At 42.1% G+C, this 21,663-nt stretch overlaps 1 protein-coding gene across 2 annotated transcripts in view; it reads right to left on the minus strand.

The window, feature by feature from the left end:
• The window catches only part of SEZ6L (seizure related 6 homolog like), a 1,952,755-nt gene that overhangs the window by 213,575 nt on the left and 1,717,517 nt on the right, over positions 1-21,663 (minus strand). The gene's annotated exons all lie outside the window — the stretch shown is intronic.

The following is a 21,663-nucleotide window of genomic DNA, read 5'->3' on the forward strand; positions in this document are numbered from 1 at the left end:
AACGGCAAAACTAGTTGGTCTTCTGTTCTTCCATTGCCCCATTTGCCTTGATGTGTTTGCAGGCATTATTTTTATTTTGTGTTTTGTATAACTTGGTATGGTGGTGATAGAATTTTGGCTCACACTTTGGTGATTGGTATATATTGCCAATATGCTTAAACATTCTTACAAATTCTTAAATTGCAGTCTGACTCCAGTGATTGGTTAACTGAGCCATTTGATTGCACTTGTTGGTGCAATCTTTCAGTTGTATAATACAAGAGTCAGTAGTTAACCATACAACTTTGAGCATATCACTCATTGTCCATTGGACAAACTGTGTATAGTGTAACCTTGTAGCACTGACATTAAACTATAAGTATTGTTATGTTATAATTTTTCTAACCCTGGAGTATCATTTGTGTTTATGTAATCTCTAAGAATTAGCTATGCCTTTGTATAGGCATAGTGCACAGCGATACTTGTGATCATGGCCGCCATATCCCTATTGATATTGCACATTTGTCAGCTCCTGTGAGTCAGCCCTGCTGTGGAAAGGAATGTCTATTCAGGTCAGATGTGCTGATACCACCACACAGCAAAAGAGAAACCCAGAGGACCTAGCCTCTCTTTGATTCTCTTTGTGAGGGTCTTGTGGGGGCCAGTAACCCCCTCCCCCAGAGACAGCCACACAGCAGGTTGCTGTCCTGGGCGTACGCATCAACAGAACATACCCATTCAGGAGGAGTAGCCTCACACCAGGATGCTGCATATCCAAAGGTTTTTGTTGTCAGTTGGAGGGAAGGGGGCAGGAGTAGGATAGGCAGGACTGCTCTGGAAACTGGAAGAAGCCTTCCACCATCTTGTTTCTCACTGTCTATCTTTGCCTTTCCTGTCTCCTCCCCTTCCTCTGGAGCAAAGCACCATGAGTGTCAGATCAACAGGGAAATGTCCACACTAGCCAGGAACAGGGACTGGTCCCCTAAAGCAGGCTAGCTTCAGACCAATCACCTAAGGACTGTAAGGATATTTAGCAAACAGCACAGAGTACAGCGCTACTGCACAAGTAGCTTATATGTAAGGATATTTAGCAAACAGCACAGAGTACAGCGCTACTGCACAAGTAGCAACATTTTTTTTGCAGCACCACCACCACAAGGGTGCGGTGCATTGCTATATGGGTTAGCAGATTAACAAGGAAAGACAGACTATTCAGTAAAAAACGATTTTAACATATAAGATGCAAATCTATTTTTACAGTTAAAAGCACACGTGTTCATTTAAAAATGCACACTATTTTTCACCTGAAATGCCTATATTGCTAGAGACACATTTGAAAATTAACAGCTAACCTATTAACCATTAACCTGACTAATAAAACCTTATTTTAATATAACCCACTAATAAAATGTGTTCTCTACTGCAGAATTAGGCATACTCTGAAAACCATTTAAATGAGTGTGCAGATTTTTCTATTCTCTTCTCTGCCTGATTCTCCGTGTTGTTGTGCACAGTAACTGCAGGAAGGAGGAAGTCAGATTTGCAACAATTGCAAATGTATAAGCGAAGCTATTGTTGAAGAGTAGGAGGATGAGAGATGATGGATTTCATTGGGACACGTCATAAAGAGGGCTGAGAGGAAAGTTTTAGTGGGCAGTATCAGGGAAAAAGACAGACAGACATCTTTCTGCACTACTGGGGAGAAGACCTGGCTGTGGGGTCTTGACTGAATGCAGATTCCTGTGTCCTGCTGCAGTCGACATTGGGGAGAGCTGAAAGAAAAACCTTTCCACTGGCTGAGGCAGTCCTATCTGAAAAAGCTGAGAATTCCAGGCAATGACCCCGGCTTGAGAAGGCAAGCGTTCCTTTTTGCTGGAGTTAAGCCAAGAGAGCCACATTCACAGAGAGAAGCCTCTGAACAGATAAGGTAATTACCTAACTGGGGGAGCTGTGTGTGTGCACGGAAATATGCAGTCAGTGTAGAAAAATGAAAGTCCCGTGCGTGTCTTAATCAAGTGCTAATGTTGCAATTTAAGTTCTGTTCTCCGCCACTATAATTGCAGTGTGTCATAGAAAATGCTTTTACTGTACCATTTTATTTATTTCTGTAAAGAATGAGATCATGTCTAAATGCAACTTTTATAATACAGAAAATATTTGAAAACAGACGGGTGGTTTATTTTCTATTTACCATTACAATGCCAATGATGTGGGGAGATTTTTAAACAGTGCAATGGTCATTTTAAGACAGATGTGTGCATGTCAGAATCAGTATGAATAATTGTGAGTGACTGTAGTATAACTTGTTGGAGGTACATGAGCCAACGGGAAGAGAGACTCTCTGAACATAGCTCCCTACCGTATATAAGGTAGTGGAAATTACCACAAAACTACCACATATAGCTCTCTGTCGTAAATAAGTCAGTGAGTTTGCCCATGGTGGCGCACCAACACTATCACTGGAAAATGTGGTATCCCTAGAATGCAGGTCTGAGGTCTCTCTAGTGATCACACGAAAAATCTAAGCGAAGATAAGGGATTCTGGACATTGGGGCCACAAATAAAACAAGGGAATTATGCTCACCAAAATACCACCAACCACGTATACCAAATATGCAGGTCTGGGTGCTGAAATAATGCATGTCCATTGTATTATTGTTGCACATGGCCAAATCTGAATACAAAGAGTGATTATTGCTAAGTTATTTTTCGGCGGTAATAAAATACCGTCAGGCCCCAAATCTCCACAAAATACCCTACATATTTATGGTGCGTTGCAGGCCGGGAAAGTGATCAGAGAGTACCTACTGGGCGTGGCAAGCGTGTCTCACACTGCCATTTGCACATTAAAGGGAACCCATTTTATAATAGCAGTGTGCCACTAAAAACGAATTTCAGAATGTCACAAAGGGAAACCACATTCTCAGATCTAGTGCAATATTTAGAGGCAAAGTTATTTGCACATGGGAATTGGTCTTCGAACAGTACCTTAGAATGGAGTAACCGCATTCAGGGTGAGGTGCAGAAAGAAAAACTAGACAATATTTTTGCAGAAGGCAGCATAATTCAGGTCTGCCTTACAAGATTATTGAATGCAGCCGATAAAAGTGCAGAGAAAGACTGTTTAATACGGCTATGCGGCAAAATATGGTTTATTTTAAACAAGTCCCTGCGAATGCAAGAGAATGATACTCAGCTAATTAACAGGTTAAAGACTGAATTAGATGGGGCAAGTAAAAATCAGGAAATGTTGAGAGCAGAATTGGATGTATGCCAAAAAGACATGCAATTAAAATGCAGAGACTTTGATACTCAGTTATCCAAAAGCAAGAAACAATTTGAAGATAGTGAGCAAGAATTGACACACTTAAAAGCCTTAGTGGATCACATTAGGCAGGATAAAGATGAGGTTGTTTCAGAAATGCAGATTTTACAAAAAGAACATTGCGAAAAAGAAGGTGATCTCCAGAGTGCAGAACAAGAAATGATTAAAATGATCCAAGAAAGAGACAAGAGAAATAAAGAGTTCAATGAATGCCAAATGCAAATGTGCGATATGCAGGAGGCAATTAATAAAATGAGTGATGAAAATAATTATTTGCATGATGAAGCCAACAGACTCCTTAAAAAGTGTAAGGACTTAGAACAGCAAATGTGCATTCCCAGGTCCCAGGAGAGGCGGCAGGGTACCACATTCAATGGAGTGGAGGTGAATTCTAGCTCTGCCCAAAGAGCTAGTGCCCCAGTGACTGGGCCGGTGACTGAACTTGGTTGCAGCGCCCTTGGGGGATTTGATACTCCCATTGGGGGCAGCCACCAATCTCATACACCTGAAAACAGGATTGAATCACAAAATAGTGCAATTCCATGCATTGCAACAAGTAGCCCCATAAAAATAATGAAATCCATTAAAGCCCTGATCAAACCATTTAAAAAGGGAGGTGAATGCTGCATTGAGGATCACTTAGAAGCGGTGCATGACATTTTTAAAGCGCTCCAGATACCTAAGGAACAGTACAGACAATATTTTCATTTAACTTTAGATGCCCCGACGGCCAGCATCATAAGGGGATTAAATGAACAGCAGAATATGACATGGCTGGAGTTTGAAAAAGAAATTAGGCGTCATTTTTCTCCTTTTCAGTCATTGCAGGAGGCAAAGAAAGTCGCGTACACTATTACTGCTGGACCTAATACATCACCTCGCCAATTTTTACAAGACTTAAAAAGAGCATTCTCTCGCTTTGATGTATCTTTTGACTCAAATTCCAATGAGTTTAAAACCGCATACTTCTATGGGCTACAGAAAGACATCATATCCCAATTGGTCCGTGAATTTGACCGTGACAAGTCCCTTGAATGGATTGTACATCAAAGCACAAAGCTATATGAGGTACTCTATTGTCAGGGTAGAGAAAGTGATAAAATGAAAGATACTAGGCCTAAATCTAAAGAACCCTCAGCCACAGTAATGGAAATCAGGTCAGCCAAAATGTCCCTTGAGTCTGCTCAAAGCCAAGGTAAAAATAATGTGACACCTGAACAAAGGGGTAATCAACAAAGATCGCCATTTCCTGTACCAATGTTCCAATCACATGATCCTAGTAATAGAGAGAGCTACATCAGCCCTAGATATTTAGGAGATAGACCCCGGGTAAGATACCGATCTGATATGGCAGGTATGAACAATAACCAGAGACAAAATCAAGATCAAAGAAACGATGGTCCCTACCAGTCATTGGGGACACAGAGTAGGTTTGATCCCAACACCATGATATATGGTAATCAGGATAGGCCCCGATATGTGGATCGATTTACTGATAATGGAAATCAACATAGGGGCCAGTACCTACAATCTGAGAGACAGGACATGAGGCAAAAAGTGAACTACAGTCCACGCCAGTACGATGATTCCCCACCAAGGGAATATAATCAAAGGATGGGTGCAACCCGCTCCCCTCCACAAATGAATCAAGAGTTCAGAAACCATCCCAACCGGTATCAATCACCTGAGAGGTATCAGAATAGATCCAATCAGGGGGAAAACAACCAATATCGACCTAGGCCACAGAAAGAGGATCCTAGAGAGATGGAAAGGTTCCAGTGCCTTGAGGCCCAAGTGAAAATGTTAGCTGAGCAAATAGGAAAGCTCTATACAGCGCAAAAACAACCTTCCAAAGAGGGGGCTGATGGCCATAGCAATGACCGGGGGGCTTCCGAAAAGTGACTAAGTACTCATGATAACTGCAGTGCCAAAATGACAGATTGCTCTGATATAATTTTGCATGACGACTCTGAGGTGACTAATGGATTAAAAATGAAAGTACCAGTAAATGAAATTGTGATAGAAAGTGTAAATACTTCTAAAAAAGAGGTACGGTTTAACTTAGAGCTAAATAAAACAGTAAAGATTTGCACAAATGAAAAAGAAACATTAGGAATTCCAAAAGAACAAAGGGACAGATTTAAGAAAAATGACTCATGCATGGGGAATACCAGTGAACAGGGAGTAAATGGGGATGCCATAGCTCCTTCCATGGGCAAGCAAAACAATGACCAAACACAGACAGAAAAAGGAAATACTCACAAGGAGGGTACAAGTCTATCACCTGAAAAATTCTTTGAGCCACATATTTTTGAAGAGGCTGAAAGGGCTGGTATTACACTAAATGATCACAAATGCACAGAATTAAAAAATGACAAATTGCTGAATGATGTTGTTACACATGTTCAGTTGGAAGGTTGTAATGTGGTCTCTGATGTTACCCAGATGGATGGGCGAACGGTGGCCACACTCCAAAAAACCTCTGAACATGGGGAAATGAATAAAATATCTCGCACAGAAATGGGTAAAAAGGAGGGAAAAATGTCTTTTCATTTACCAATGTGCTTAGCCAAAAGTGAAAAAGACCTGAGAAAGGTGAGCCCTGAAATCAGTAAGAATTCACATTTCTTATGTGTATTAGAGGAAGTTGAGGGCAGATATTATGCACCCATCACTGTAGAAGAAAAATGCCACACCTTTGCTATGATTGACACTGGCGCACAGGCCACAATTATGTCCAAGGAGCTGGTAAAGAGTATCAATGAAGGGAGGCCTCCACAGAGTCAGATCACAGTGAAGGCAAATCAAGGCCCAGTGCATAACTTTAATGGGGAGGAGGTGCCCATCATAGGTGTAACTGAGGTTGACATAAAAATAGGAAAGCACAGAATGAAACAAGAGGTATTGATCACATCTATTTGTGAAATTCCATTTCTGATGGGGACAGATTGCCTGAAAAGATTGTCTCCTCTCATAGATGGGGTGAATGGAGTGCTGTGGTCCTTAACCAAAAAACCATTGAGGCCTAAGAAACTAAAATCACAAAACAGCAATATAAAAGAATGTCACACCGTTGCCAAAACAAATGATGCTGTGGAGGTATATCTCCAGAATAGCTGCATACCTAGTGTCACTGTTATATTAATGTGTCAAGACAAAGATCAGAGCGACAATGAAAAACTACCTGTACAAATCTACTTGGACCCAAGGAAAGATTGGCAGACTGCTATAGATGAGCACACATTACGTTTTTACTTAAAAGAGAATACATGCAAACAGAATATTGTTCCTAAAACAGATTCAGAAAAACACATTACCACTCTGGCAGAGATACACATGGAAGATGAGCAACCATGGGTTCACGTTGGTATAAATGATTATCTTAAAACAATAAAAGCCACTTTAGCGCTTGAACATGAAAGGAGTTTCATTAATGAGAAATTGTTGCAAAAAATTATGGAGAGGGAAGAAATCCCGAAATTTAGGATTAAAAACCAATATGTTTCTGGGTTGGACAGTCCAGACTTTGAAAACCGAATTACAGGCAGATGCATGCTTAAAATTAGCATTGGGCAGAAAACAATTTACCATAATGTATGGATAGTGAGTGGAGCACAAAATGAATTTTACATGGGCAATGACATCATGCACAGAATGTGTATGGTGTTAGATTTCCTTAATCAAAAAATATGGTCACGCCTAGGTGGGCCGGCGCCTGAATTTGAAGACAAAAGAAGGGCTTATCATTGTGCACAACTAGTTCCTTATGCAGTCGAATTACAGATGAGGAAAAATACTATTGTTCCTGCATTTACAAAACAGTTTGCAATAACACTGAAATGCAAAAATGGACAGCAGATGAAAGGCTCTGATGCATTTGTATGCCTGAATGAATCCATAAAACAGCAAGGCCTGGATTATGAATACATTCCATTGGTAGACATTGGTGAGGGATCTGTAAAAATCATGGTAAATAATAAAGGTTGTCAGGATATTCATTTAGAGGAAAACTCCCCATTAGGAATGGCCATACAAAAATCACATTATACGGCAGATTTAAATAACATGGTGATTGGGAATATTCCTGAAAAATATGTAGATGCCAAGGGCGAGTTGCCAGAACACCTGGACTCTCAGCCCAAAGGAATATTTAAAATTCATTCTGTGTATCCTTATGATTCAAATGAGACAGTGTGCTGCCATCAAGAGGATTGCATAATATTTAATTTAAATGAAAATGAAACAGGAAATCAGCCCATTGAAGTGGAAGCTGATCTGCCAAAATATTTGAAAGTGGCAGCTCTACAAAAAGACACAGCCACACAGTTAGAGGAAAGCGCTGAGATTCCTTTACCAGAAGAGTTTCCAGAATTTTCCAGAATGGTAGAAGAGCAGATCTCCTTAGCGGATGCATGTGACAGCGATGAGGATCGACGCAATCTGAGGGAAATATTTATGGAGTTTAAGGATGTATTTGCAAAAGATGCTTATGATTGTGGTTTAACTGATTTACATGTGGCCACACTACCAGAAGGTTGTAGCAGAAATCCAGTGTTTGTACGCCAGTATAGACTACCGCTGGCATGTTTAGAATCATTGGCAGAGATTATTAAAAATTTGGAATCACGGGGAATAATTAGGCCCATTCATAGCACATCCAATACGCCTATTTTAGGTGTGTTAAAGCCAAATGGTCAATGGCGGCTGTGTGCAGACTTAAGAGAGTTAAATAAAAGAGTACCAGTATCTAGATGGCCACTACCATTCATTGATCAGGGCCTAGCTCAGATACATGGTTCAAATGTATTTACCACGTTAGATCTCACATCTGGATATTGGTGTGTGCCATTGGCAGAGGAGATACAACACCTATTTTCCTTTACATTTGACAGGACTCAATATGCCTGGCTTAGAGCTCCGTTCGGGTACATCAATAGTGGGAGTGAATTTGGCATATTTTTGAGAAAGGCCATGCCAGATGCAGCGGAAAGAGGAACAATAGTTTATGTGGATGATGTCTTGATAAAAAATGAAAACCTTAAAAGCCATTTTGATGAAATAAGACATGTGCTTGGCCAATTGCAGAAAGCAGGCGCCAAAGTATCTTTGCAAAAAGCACAATGGTGCAAGAAAAAAGTGAACTTTCTAGGGCATGAAGTGACTGAACATGGGCTAAATCCACAAAGGAAGAAAATAGAGGCCATACAAAGATTAAAAGATCCTAAAAATGTGAAAGGAGTAAAAAGTTTATTAGGGATGACAGGCTATAACAGAAAGTTCATTGAGAATTATGCAGAAATCACTCAACCATTGACTAAACTGCTTAAACTAAATACTCCCTGGAGATGGGAAAGAGAGCAGTCTGATGCAGTGGCTAGATTGAAGGAATGTCTTGTAAAGGCACCATGTTTAGCATACCCCATAAAGGACAGGGATTTCTTTATAGAAATAGGCTTTTCTGAACATTGTATGTCAGCAGTGTTATCACAAAAACACGATTTGAATCACAAAACCATTGCATATGCAAGTAAGGCATTTTCCCAAGTTGAAATGAAATTTAATGAATGCGAAAAGGCCCTATTAACCACTGTGTGGGCGCTACAACATTTCCGCCCCATTGTTCAGGGAGAAAAGGTGATTATTGAAACAAATCATCAACCTTTGCAATTTTTAGAGAGTAAAAGAATTAGATCAGGCAATCTAGCGCAATCCAGAATCACTTCATGGATGCTGGCATTACAAGGTTTTCCCGTAGAAGTAAGATATGGACAAAATAAAAAGAGCCCAATTGCTCAAGGGTTAGCTGACTTACATGACTGTGCAGCTGAACAAATAACAAATGAAATGGATGTGGAAGCTAGTTTACAGGGATTTGAACAATCACCACACAAAGCTTTTGATGAAAAAACATGCAAGGATTTGCCAACTGTATATGTGGATGGTTGTGCTTTTCACATTGAAAATGACAGTAATAAACAATTAGTGGCAGGAATAGGAAATGTCTGGTTGAAATGTGAAGGCGTTCCTAGTATAGGGATGAGGATTGGAGATAGGAGCAGTCAGGTGGCGGAATTGGCAGCCATCTATAAAGCAATTGCTACTGCAGTTGATAAGAAGTTCAGTGAAATTGTCCTGGTGACTGATTCTGACTATGCACGGAATAGCTTTGTGGAGTATTTGCCTGGTTGGAAAGCAAGAGGCATGGTTACATACAACAAAAAGCCACTTAAACATGGAAAAATGATACAAGCCATAGACAAATTGGTGTCAGAAAATAATTTAACAATATACTGGAGAAAAATTCGTGGGCATTTAAAAACACCAGGAGAGGATAAGGAGGGAAATGATAAGGCAGACCATCTGGCTAAGATTGGGGCTGTGATGGGAGAATTGCTACCTATTGATTATTTAATGGGTGAAATACAAATTGATGCAGTCACACGTTCTAAAGCACCAAAGGAGATAGATCAACCGGTGGTGCAGTGGAGTCATGACACGCCAGACCAAGATTTGATTGAGGCACAAAAGAATGATCAAATTTTGGGAATCTATTATAATCATTTGATAGATCCTGAACAAAATCCTTTAACAGAAAATGATTGTATGGGAAAAGAAGAGTTGAGGGTGTTATTAAAGAACAAAACACGAATTAGATTACAGGATGGACTCATGATTAGAGAGTCCATAACAGGGCAAATACAGTGGGTAGTACCCCTTTCATTCAGAGGACTAATGCTACACCATGCACATGATGCCATAACTGCAGGCCATAGAGGTTCACAAAAAACATTAGAAATACTAAAAGATTATGCTTACTGGCCTCATATGTCCCAAGATGTGGAATTATATACTAGAGGATGTCTAGTATGCGCCCAATTTAAACCTGCTTCACCAATGCATAGAGCACCATTGATGAAAAGAGGCCTAACTCTCCCATGGTCAGATTTGCAAATAGACTATGTAGGTCCTTTAAAAAGGTCGAGCAGGGGACACCGTTATATTTTGAGTGTGGTATGTTTGATGTCGAAGTGGATTGAGTGCATTCCTGCACCAGATTGTAGTGCGCAAACAGCAGCCACATTGCTGGTGAACCATGTGTTCTCAAGGTTTGGGTTGCCACAAAGAATTGAGTCAGACAGAGGAAGTCATTTCACAAGTACTCTAATGAGTAAGGTATGGCAAATACTAGGTGTGAAAAGGAAACTACATATCGCATATCGGGCGGCGTCTTCAGGTACAGTTGAAAGAAGCAATAGGTCTGTTGTGGATATTTTAAAGAAATTTGTGGCAGAAGCAGGTTCCAGCTGGGATTTGCGTTTACCATTGGTTTTGATGGCAATCAGGTCGACTCCTGCCAAAGCAACAGGTGTTAGCCCCCATGAGGTCTTAACAGGTAGGAAAATGGTGTTACCACAACACCTACTATACAGAACACATGAGCAAACTCTAGTGAGTGCATCCACAGTTCATGAATATATTGATGAACTGAGGAGGCATTTGCAACATGCATTTGCTTTTGTGCAGAGAAATCTGGAAAGAGCTGCTGACAGTGCTAAGTCATATTATGACAAAAAGACATCAGTAAAGGAATACAATGTAGGGGATCAGGTGTACAAGTTTCATTTTGGAAAAAGTAAACAGAAAAATTCTAAATTTCTGGCAGCCTGGCAGGGGCCATTTCGAATTATAGATAAAGTCTCTCCTGTAGTGTATAAAATTTTGAAAAATGAAGGTGAAACAGCAATAGAGCAGTTTGTCCATGTAAATCAAATCAAACCATGCCATCCCAGACATGAGATCAGGCAGCTTGAGCATGTGGAAACGGATAGAGTCCCTTGAGAAAATAAATGGGTGTAATCAGGAGGCAGTGACAAAGAAGTTAAAAAAAAAAAGTTGATTGTTATGATGGCACATAAACACTGTAGTATATGTAGAATATAATATAAAATAAATATATGACCCCGGCTTGAGAAGGCAAGCGTTCCTTTTTGCTGGAGTTAAGCCAAGAGAGCCACATTCACAGAGAGCTATATGTGGTAGTTTTGTGGTAATTTCCACTACCTTATATACGGTAGGGAGCTATGTTCAGAGAGTCTCTCTTCCCGTTGGCTCATGTACCTCCAACAAGTTATACTACAGTCACTCACAATTATTCATACTGATTCTGACATGCACACATCTGTCTTCAAATGACCATTGCACTGTTTAAAAATCTCCCCACATCATTGGCATTGTAATGGTAAATAGAAAATAAACCACCCGTCTGTTTTCAAATATTTTCTGTATTATAAAAGTTGCATTTAGACATGATCTCATTCTTTACAGAAATAAATAAAATGGTACAGTAAAAGCATTTTCTATGACACACTGCAATTATAGTGGCGGAGAACAGAACTTAAATTGCAACATTAGCACTTGATTAAGACACGCACGGGACTTTCATTTTTCTACACTGACTGCATATTTCCGTGCACACACACAGCTCCCCCAGTTAGGTAATTACCTTATCTGTTCAGAGGCTTCTCTCTGTGAATGTGGCTCTCTTGGCTTAACTCCAGCAAAAAGGAACGCTTGCCTTCTCAAGCCGGGGTCATTGCCTGGAATTCTCAGCTTTTTCAGATAGGACTGCCTCAGCCAGTGGAAAGGTTTTTCTTTCAGCTCTCCCCAATGTCGACTGCAGCAGGACACAGGAATCTGCATTCAGTCAAGACCCCACAGCCAGGTCTTCTCCCCAGTAGTGCAGAAAGATGTCTGTCTGTCTTTTTCCCTGATACTGCCCACTAAAACTTTCCTCTCAGCCCTCTTTATGACGTGTCCCAATGAAATCCATCATCTCTCATCCTCCTACTCTTCAACAATAGCTTCGCTTATACATTTGCAATTGTTGCAAATCTGACTTCCTCCTTCCTGCAGTTACTGTGCACAACAACACGGAGAATCAGGCAGAGAAGAGAATAGAAAAATCTGCACACTCATTTAAATGGTTTTCAGAGTATGCCTAATTCTGCAGTAGAGAACACATTTTATTAGTGGGTTATATTAAAATAAGGTTTTATTAGTCAGGTTAATGGTTAATAGGTTAGCTGTTAATTTTCAAATGTGTCTCTAGCAATATAGGCATTTCAGGTGAAAAATAGTGTGCATTTTTAAATGAACACGTGTGCTTTTAACTGTAAAAATAGATTTGCATCTTATATGTTAAAATCGTTTTTTACTGAATAGTCTGTCTTTCCTTGTTAATCTGCTAACCCATATAGCAATGCACCGCACCCTTGTGGTGGTGGTGCTGCAAAAAAAATGTTGCTACTTGTGCAGTAGCGCTGTACTCTGTGCTGTTTGCTAAATATCCTTACATATAAGCTACTTGTGCAGTAGCGCTGTACTCTGTGCTGTTTGCTAAATATCCTTACAGGACTTGTGCATTTAAACATTCTCATCAGGACTTCCTTTGTGCTGTCCAATGCCCTCCACCAAAAGTGAAGAAGGACCCGTCCAAGACAGAAGGATGATCTGCCCTTAAGCACTCCCAGGGAACATCAGAAGTGACTGGTGCTGTGGACCAGGACCAACCATTCTGTAACAGATCTTCTGTGCTAGAGGAGCAGACCCTGAACTGATGTACCCTTTTCTCGAGTCCTTTCCGAACGCATCACAGCAACCGGAGTGCCAGACCAGCCGAAACTCCCTGTTCTCCAACACTGAACTGGTTGTTCCAAGTTTCCCTGCATCCTCAACAAAAGGGAAGTTGCTTGTACTTCTATCGTCATTCCTCCAACCAGCCAAACTATTGCAATGCATCTAAACCAGCTCGACACTGCATTGTGGACTAGCAAAGCATGTCACCTGCTAGGCCCCATGTGACTGCTCCAGCCCGGAACCAGAACCAAATCTTTGGAGCATCACTCACAGACTCTAAACAAGTGTTACAACTACAGCTCAGTCCAGTTAGCCCAAGAACTGCTGTTTAATTGATAGTACCCTTGATCACCACTTCGACAACCGTCACCCGCCGACTCGAACTACTGGAGTTTCACTCACTGACATCTTCCAGTGGCTATTGCCTGACTTGGCCTGGCCAACTGCAATGCTTTCTTGGGACCGCCCGACCTGCATCATTGAACAGCCACCATTCGAAGACCTGCATTCACCTCTACTTTTTTTAAAAACCTCTATTTTGGTCATTTTAAACAATTACAAACCATATTACAGAAGTGTGCCAATTGGTCCCCGATTACCCCCTCCCCCCCAGCATGGGTATTGATATTCCTGTCAAGCATACATTCATGTTACATTTAGAGTACAGTGGTTGCATAGGAACAGGGGGTCCCAGACCCAGAGTACATGACTCTGGGATAGTTCTACAGAGTTCAGTCTGGTGTTGTCAGCAAATGACTTATGTAGGGCCCCCATATGTCTGGAGGTCTCGCGTGTAGGGGCAAAGTTTTAATGAAGCTTGATTTCATGTCATGGCAGTATGTTACATCTTGCAGCCATAGTTGTGTTGTGGGAGTGCACCCTTTTCCCTAAGCCATTGCAATGTGTTGTTGTGCCAATACTAGCAGGAGGCCAGCTAGTTTTCTCACTGAGTATTGTTAGCTTCTAGTGCACCCTAGAAGCGCCACTTTGAGACTTTTTTCGAGTCGTTCACCTATTATTTCTGAAGTCTTGTTTAGCACCTCTGTCCAGAATCGTTCAATATTCGGGCATTCGCAGTCCAGATGCAGGAATCCTTCCGAGGTTGTTCCACACTTCTCGCAGGCGGCCGCAATCATCGGATGATATCTGTGAAATCTGGCTAGTGTATGATGCACCTGATGAATAAAATTAAAATGGATCAGTTTGTATCTTGAGTTTAATCACACTTTCTGCATTTGCCATAATATGTACGACCAGTCTTCCTCTTCTATCCTGTTGCCCAGTGCTCTTTCCCATCTCAGTTTTGGGTTGGGCGCTGGCTGGTGGTTATTGACAGGAGGTCTTTGTAAATGCTGGATACCAGCCTCTCTGACCCCTGTGTTTGAATCACTCCGTGCAGGAGTAGCCATGTGGCTGGTTGAGCAGAAACGAAGGGAACAAGGCTCGAATCGTGTGTCGGAGGCGGAAGTACACAAACATTTCCAGGGGAGAGTCGGCCCCCAGTTCTCAGGTTTGTTGGATCATCAGGAAGTGGCGTCCACAAACTAGTCTTGGAGTGTGTCAATCTTCAGCTTGTCTGCCCATTGGAGGTATATTTTCTTTGAAGTAAGGGGTATTCCTGGGATGAATCTGGCTGGAAGGAGGGGGTAGAATCATACTGTGATGTTGTTTTTGTGTGTGTGCAATTCTTTTCCATATCTCGTACGTGGTTATTACCACGTTCAGAGTTCTTGGTGGTACTTGGAGTTTGCAGATGATGGTGGATCGTAGAAGATTTGGAGTCATCAGGGTCCGTTTAATTTGGACGTGTGGGCGGACAGTATGGGTGGTATACCAGTGGCCTAGGAATTGTGCTTAATAGCATTCTAGGTCAGGCAGTGCTAAACCGCCCTTCGCGATTGGTTGAACAAGGGTCTTGTGGGCCACTCTTGCTGGTTTACTGGCCCATATCAGCTCGAGAACTAGGCTGCGCGGGTGTTGGAAGAAACTCTGTGTTAGTAGAAGTGGTATGTTTACAAACAAGCATTGAAGTTTGGGCAGGATGACCATTTTTGCTATTGAGATCTGGCCCCACAATGTGACTGAAGGCATCCCCATCTTGAGATTTTATCACTGAAAGCTTCTATCGCTCTCTCGTAGTTATCCAGAAATAGGCCTTCATCATTTCTGGACATCATTATTCCCAAGTACCTGACACCTGAGGACTCCCATTTGAACTCAAAGTCATCTCTGAATTACACCGTTTCGGGAGTAAGGAAGACACGACTGATTTGTTGTGGTTAATTTTTAGACAGGGGAAGGTTCCGAGCTTGAGCACCTCCCTCATTACTGGGTTCAGGTTTATCGCATTCACCTCTACTTGATGCCTGCTTGCTGGCAGGGCCTCCACGATCCTACGTGCCTGACTGAGCCTGATCAACTTGCATAAATGTGTTAAACTGGGTCTGATGCATCAGCCCACCAAGAGCTGTATCCAGGTACTGTAGCACTGAACAGCCCCCACAGTTCACGTGAACCCTAGAGAGTGGTTAGGTCATGACAGCTACTGTTTTCAACCCAATATCCTTTTTATGGTAATACCTTACCTACCCCACCTGGAACTATGCTCAGAGTGATACTTTCTGAAGTCTGTTGCATCGTCTCTGTTCTTTCCTTTGGGGTGGGTTTTTGTATACTAATCTTGTTTCGTTCTACTTGCAGATGGCATGTTTTATTATAGTGTTCACATATTTATTGAACCTTGATTGCACATTCCCTTTATTTTGGACAGTCATACTGTGTTGTTTAGGTCACTACTGGTTCACCTTCACACCCATTTTAAGGGTATAGCCTTCCATCTGCCCGCGTTGCCACAAAAGGTGAAGGAGGTATATCTCGTGATTGTCCCGGTTTTACCTTTATGATTGTGTTGTGTTTTGGTTTGTAGAGTGTGAGGTCTGAGTGGGCCATTTTACCCCTACTCATCCTTGTACTCCTGCGAGGCAGAATCTAATTTGTCACAAACACCATTTGTTGTTAAGGTCTGCATGAGCACGGAGTGCCGTGTGGATTGAGGTGCACACGTGTGCAGTTGATGACAGTTGGAGGCCGGTGGAGCCAGCAAGAAGGGGTGAGTGTAATTTACATATTTTTTAATGTAAAATCTACAGAGCACACCATCCATAGGTGCCGGTTTGAACATCCCAGATGAGCCTGCAGCCACCATTAGACATCAATCCCCCCTGCACGGGATGACTATATGAGGCTCCTCACCTACAGAGGTGGATGTTGGACTCGTGGATTTGACTCGGAGTCTCAAGTGCCTTCTTCAAAGGGCCCACATGGTCACATTATAATCTACTTCCCCCTCCTCCCTTCCCGTCTGCCCCTCCAAAAAGCATGCTCTGAAAAATCAAGGAAAAAAAGGGATTCAGTCTTCCATATTTACTACGCTTGGATCTAAGATCACACATTTATACCCCACTGTGGGCACTAGTACTGATGCGAGGTGCCCATCATACGTGCTTCAACCATCCTCGATATACATCAATGGGGCACCAGCTATAAATGATCTTAGTGTCCTCTAACTGAACATTTCTGTAGCGGATGCAACGCTGTCCACATTACAAACGATGGAGAGAAATCCTTTATCCCCAGGCGGCAATGCTAATGAGGTCAGAGAGGAAATCCGACTGGCCCCTTGCAGCCCTACCTCTTTTCTCACAGAACATAATTCAATGGATGAATTGAATTCCCCCCTGTCTTCCTCTTCCTCCAGTCCCTCATCCCATTCGAGTCTCCATAAAACTCTACAAGAACTGGATCACAAAATAAAGCACCAGCGATATTTGCTTTGAAAATGGTGTTAAGCTCCTTCATAAATCTTTATGACAACATCACTTGTGATGTGAAATCACTTCCTTTTGTACTCAGTGAGCTTAAGCTTTTCTTTGAATTTTGGGAAACCACATTCATGCAGAAATTAGAGGTTTTGGCAGTTAGTAAAACAAACATTACCCTTGCTTGACTTGTAGAGCCTACCAACTCTGATGCAATGGGAAATCCCCAAATAATTTCAACTATCTTTGCCCCAGTAAAAAATCCAGATGACATATCTACAGTGTGAGAATTGATGACTCAAACTATCCCTAACCCAATGTGTAGGCAGGAAAAAAAAAAACTAAAAATCAAAAAAGGAAAGGCATCAATAAAAGAAACTCCAGGGCATTTCTACGGACTCTACATCTTACAGAAGTGGTAGCTCTGAGTGCTTTGGAACTACAGGATAAACAACAGTTTCAGGGAACTAGAGGATCATATTTTTTTTAACTATTCCTGCAAAACGTTCTGAACAAAATCAATCAAAGTCTAAGGAGAAGATTACTGCCAAGGAAAAAATGTGAAATCCTTTAAGGAAGTAATACATTGTAAGTCCCAAAAATCATGGGATCCATCAATTATAGAAAATGGCACAAGTTCACATTTGGTATCTACCTATCTTGAGGCTTGGTGCACAAATCTGGGTTTTTGTGGAATTTAAATCAATTCAAACCCAGACTGAACAATTGCCCATGGAAGACAAAACCTCTTAGACCATCTTGGGAATGAAGTCACCAACATGAGGGTGTCTTCCTCTAAAAGGTCTCAATTTTCACAAACTCAAAACCTTCAGGTTATTATACCTGACAAGAAAGGTACCAGAATTGGGCCTTTTGTTAATTCTCTTTCACCACAATCGCCATCCTCCCAACCACTTATTCTGGTACACCAAAGAGGAGGCTCTCGCATTTGAAAATTGGGTTTGAAGAACGTATAGATGGATAACCTTTCTGGCACAAATGGTAATAATTCCCACTAAGTGCTGGAAGATTCCAATATCTTCTCCTGGAATATGGTTCACAGAACTATCAACCAGACAAATATCTTTACAATTATTTCAAGAAATTGCTTGCTTATGTTTAATTACTTCAAAGGACATTGATTTAGCATATTTTATAGACAATGCTCTCACAGATGGTGTGATTTTACAGATATCATCAAAGGAAGTTTGTAAAATGTTATTGAATGAAGGGAAAGCTTTTAGACAGATGGGATACGACCTGACTTCTTATTATTATTTTAATGTAAATGATACAAGGAATATGTCATTGGATTTGGTAGATTCTAAACTCCACTAGCCCATGGAAGCATTGAGGATTTGGTTTATGAATGGTTCAACAACTGGGAGATCAGTGCATTTATATAACACTACTTCCTCACCTCACCCCACTGGAAATGACTGGTCCAGGCTTCTGCAGACTTGATCTATAATAAGTACCCGGCGAGGGACAATCAGATTGTAAGATGCAATCTGATTGGCCCTCGCCTGAGCTTTACCTGACCGGGAATCCCTCTCTGGCCTTGTTTTCCTTTGTCCCTGGCAGGGGTATGTTGCAGCCCCTCAGCCAATGAAGAGGCTCGGAATGGAGTAATCCCCATCCCAAGCCACCACACGGCTGGAGGCTGCCATCGTCCCACGCCGTGGATGCAGTTAAGTGTTTTGTGCCTCCCTCCTCACGTCAGCTCCATCCGAACAAGCCCCTCTCTGCCCTCCCAACCCCACTTACCTTATTTTTGGTTCTTTTTTCAGCAAACACACTGGGAAAACTTCTGATGGCCACCATGGAAAGGGAAAACGGCTCCATTTTCCCTTCCCCGGCAGCAATTTTTTAAATAAATTAAGCGCTTTGGAACAGAAAAACAATGCTATTAGTACCCCGGTCTTGCGGGCCAGGGTAGTAATAGCAATAAGCCCCTTGTCGTGGGGGCATTACTGAGTTAGGTGACTCAGTAATGCCCCTGTGGCTCAGGGCTTATTGCTTAAATAACAAAGGCCTATGGAACTGGCCTTTAGGAGGAAATAAAACAGTGTCTTCTTAGGTCTATATCAATGTTATCCTGGAATGTAAGAGGGTACCAAAATCTTATTTCTAATCAGAAGTTGTGTGACTTCTTAAATAATTATTCAATCCTTTTCCTCCAAGAGGTCTGGCTTTTAGCGCCCAATGTTTTGGACGGTTTTTACATTTTTCAACCACAGATCATGATTATGGCATCTTAGGAACAAATATTCATATTGAAATGGTGAAAAAACTAGGAAAGTTGTATTTGTTAATCTTTACTGGAACCCCTCACATTGCAATTTAGATCTGTTTATTTAAAAAGTACACTCAGCCTTGGGACTTCATACGAATTCAAAAACTGAACCAAACACTATATTTTAAAAGGATTTGTGAAGGGAAACATAGCTAGTATAAATACTTGGCATAGGTGTTTATCTGCTACGTGCATTGATTATATATTTATGTCTCCTTCTATTTTTGGTGAATGCCTAGGCTTCAAGATTTTGGAAGTCTCAGCGCAACATGTTGTCTGTTAACTTAAATTTAAAATTCTTAAACATTAAGAATAACTCTTTGAGCAATCTTATTCTTACATCCTCATCACACCGTATTAGGTGGACTCTCCCCCGAATGCAAAAAAGGTTAGTGAAGACATTGAGGGTTTTTATAATTCTACCACTCTAGTAGAAAAAATGATAATATGACTACCCTTTGTTTCCCAACCTTTATATCTAATGCTTTACAGGCTCCAATGGTAAAACCTGTTCTTAAACAAACAAAAAAAAGCATTTCGATACATTTAATGTCGAGGTTCAACAAATCCAAAAACATAAAATTGAATTTGGGCTGAGACATTCTAATAGAGACTATGGGGGTCATTACGAGTTTGGAGGCAGCCATGGCGCTTTTAGCGCCATGGCTGCCTCCAAACCGGGGTCCGGGTCCGGTCTGGCTGAATGGGGATTTACCGGGACATTCCGACCTATGCGGACCCGGTAAGTCCCCATTCAGTTAACCATTCCTCATTCCCATTTGAGCCCCCATAGGGCTCAATGGGAATGGGGAAGGCGCTAATAAGGGGCCAGCAAATTGTGGGCCCGTTATTAGCTCCAAGGTCCCTTAACGGGACCCGCAGAGAACAGCTGGTCAGACCAGCCGTTCCTGCTGGGACCCGCTAAGAGACCTCGGAATAGGGCAGAAAGGGTTTAACGGCACCAACATCATTAACGGTGACCGTTAACCCTTACCGCCCAACTCGGAATGACCCCCTATCTCACTTCATAATAAAATGCAGCAAACTAGATGCTTACGTCAACATTATACAAATTGCCACAAATGCACCTTGATCCAGAGGGACGATGAAGCCATGTTCTAAGCGGCAATAGCACACGGGACACCACTATGTTCAGAAGTCCTTCAGTAACACAGGGACTTATACTTGGAGAAAGTCGGCATGCCCTTTCTAAGCTTCAATGATCTGTAAGCAGGGACAGTTCATTAGAATAGAATTAGAATGCGTACCTGCCCACGCCCTCGACATCAACGACTTGATCATCAAGGACAATCTTGACCTCCTATTCCTCACAGAAACCTGGCTCAATGAAAGTTCAGGACCGGCACTATCTATGGCTATCCCATCTGGGTACTCCATATTCAGGAAGGACCGCACCTCTCAGAGAGGTGGTGGCGTGGCCCTCATCGCCAGGGAAACCTTTGCTATTAGGGAAATGGCAGGGCAACTTGACCACAATAGTGACTACCTCCCACTCAAAATTAATGTTTCTCCTAATTGCACCATTACTGTGCACATTGTCTACAGACCTCCGGGTCCTTGCACTGACTTCCATGACACCCTCATTTTCGCACTGTCCAACAACATCAAAAAGACTTCTCAGGTCATACTCTTGGGCGACTTCAACCTGGGGCTCAATGACCTGAAGGACCCCCATGCCAAAACCCTCAAGAACGCCCTATCCACCCTAGGCTTTGCGCAATCTGTCTCTGACTCCACCCACATCAAAGGGCGCACCCTCGACTGGATCAGTCAACATAACTGTTCACTACTTGTCACGGAAAACACGCCCACCCCATGGTCTGACCACCATTACATCCAATTCAACCTTTGCACCAAAAAAGTGACCAACTCACCTCCCGCCCCTTGCCCAGCCACTCTCGCCAGGAGCTCCCGCCAACTCACAGTCGGGAATTTAGCCCCCTACCTCCGCAACCCGGCTTTGCAGGCCCCATTCTCCAACAACCCAGAAACCCTAGCCAACACATTCAAAGAAGTCATCACCCAAGCAGTCGACGCCGTTGCGCCACTGACCCTCAAAAAAGCCAAGAAAACCAAACACGCTAATTCATGGTTCTCCAAAGAACTCCTTGATCAACGTGCGCAAAAGAGGACTGCCCTCTCCACCTGGAAAGCTAATCCATCAGAAACCACCAACAATGCATTGAAAGCCATCTCTAAATCATACAAAACTAACATCACCTTAGCTAAAGCTGCTTCCTTCAACGCTAGGATCTATGACGCCAAATCGGGATCAAAGGAAATTTTCACCATATTCAGGGAACTGGAAAAACCATCCTCTCCTCCTCCCGCTCTCATCAAAGATGACAAATGGTGCAAGAGTATTCAATCCGCAATGCTAGACAAGCTTAACACTCTTCAAACTAAAATTCGTGGCCACCAAAAAGCCCTTTCCCGCCTCATAGCCAACCTGCATAGTCAACCCACCACACCCTCCACCACTAATCCCTCTCCATCTTTTGACTTCAAAGATATTACTGAGCACGAGGTCATCGCCCTGCTCAAATCCATCAAACCTTCCAACTGTAAGGGAGATGCCTGTCCAGCCA

The sequence above is a fragment of the Ambystoma mexicanum genome, chromosome 10, assembly GCF_040938575.1.
Source record: "Ambystoma mexicanum isolate Mex_15411 chromosome 10, UKY_AmexF1_1, whole genome shotgun sequence".
Classification (NCBI taxonomy): domain Eukaryota; kingdom Metazoa; phylum Chordata; class Amphibia; order Caudata; family Ambystomatidae; genus Ambystoma; species Ambystoma mexicanum.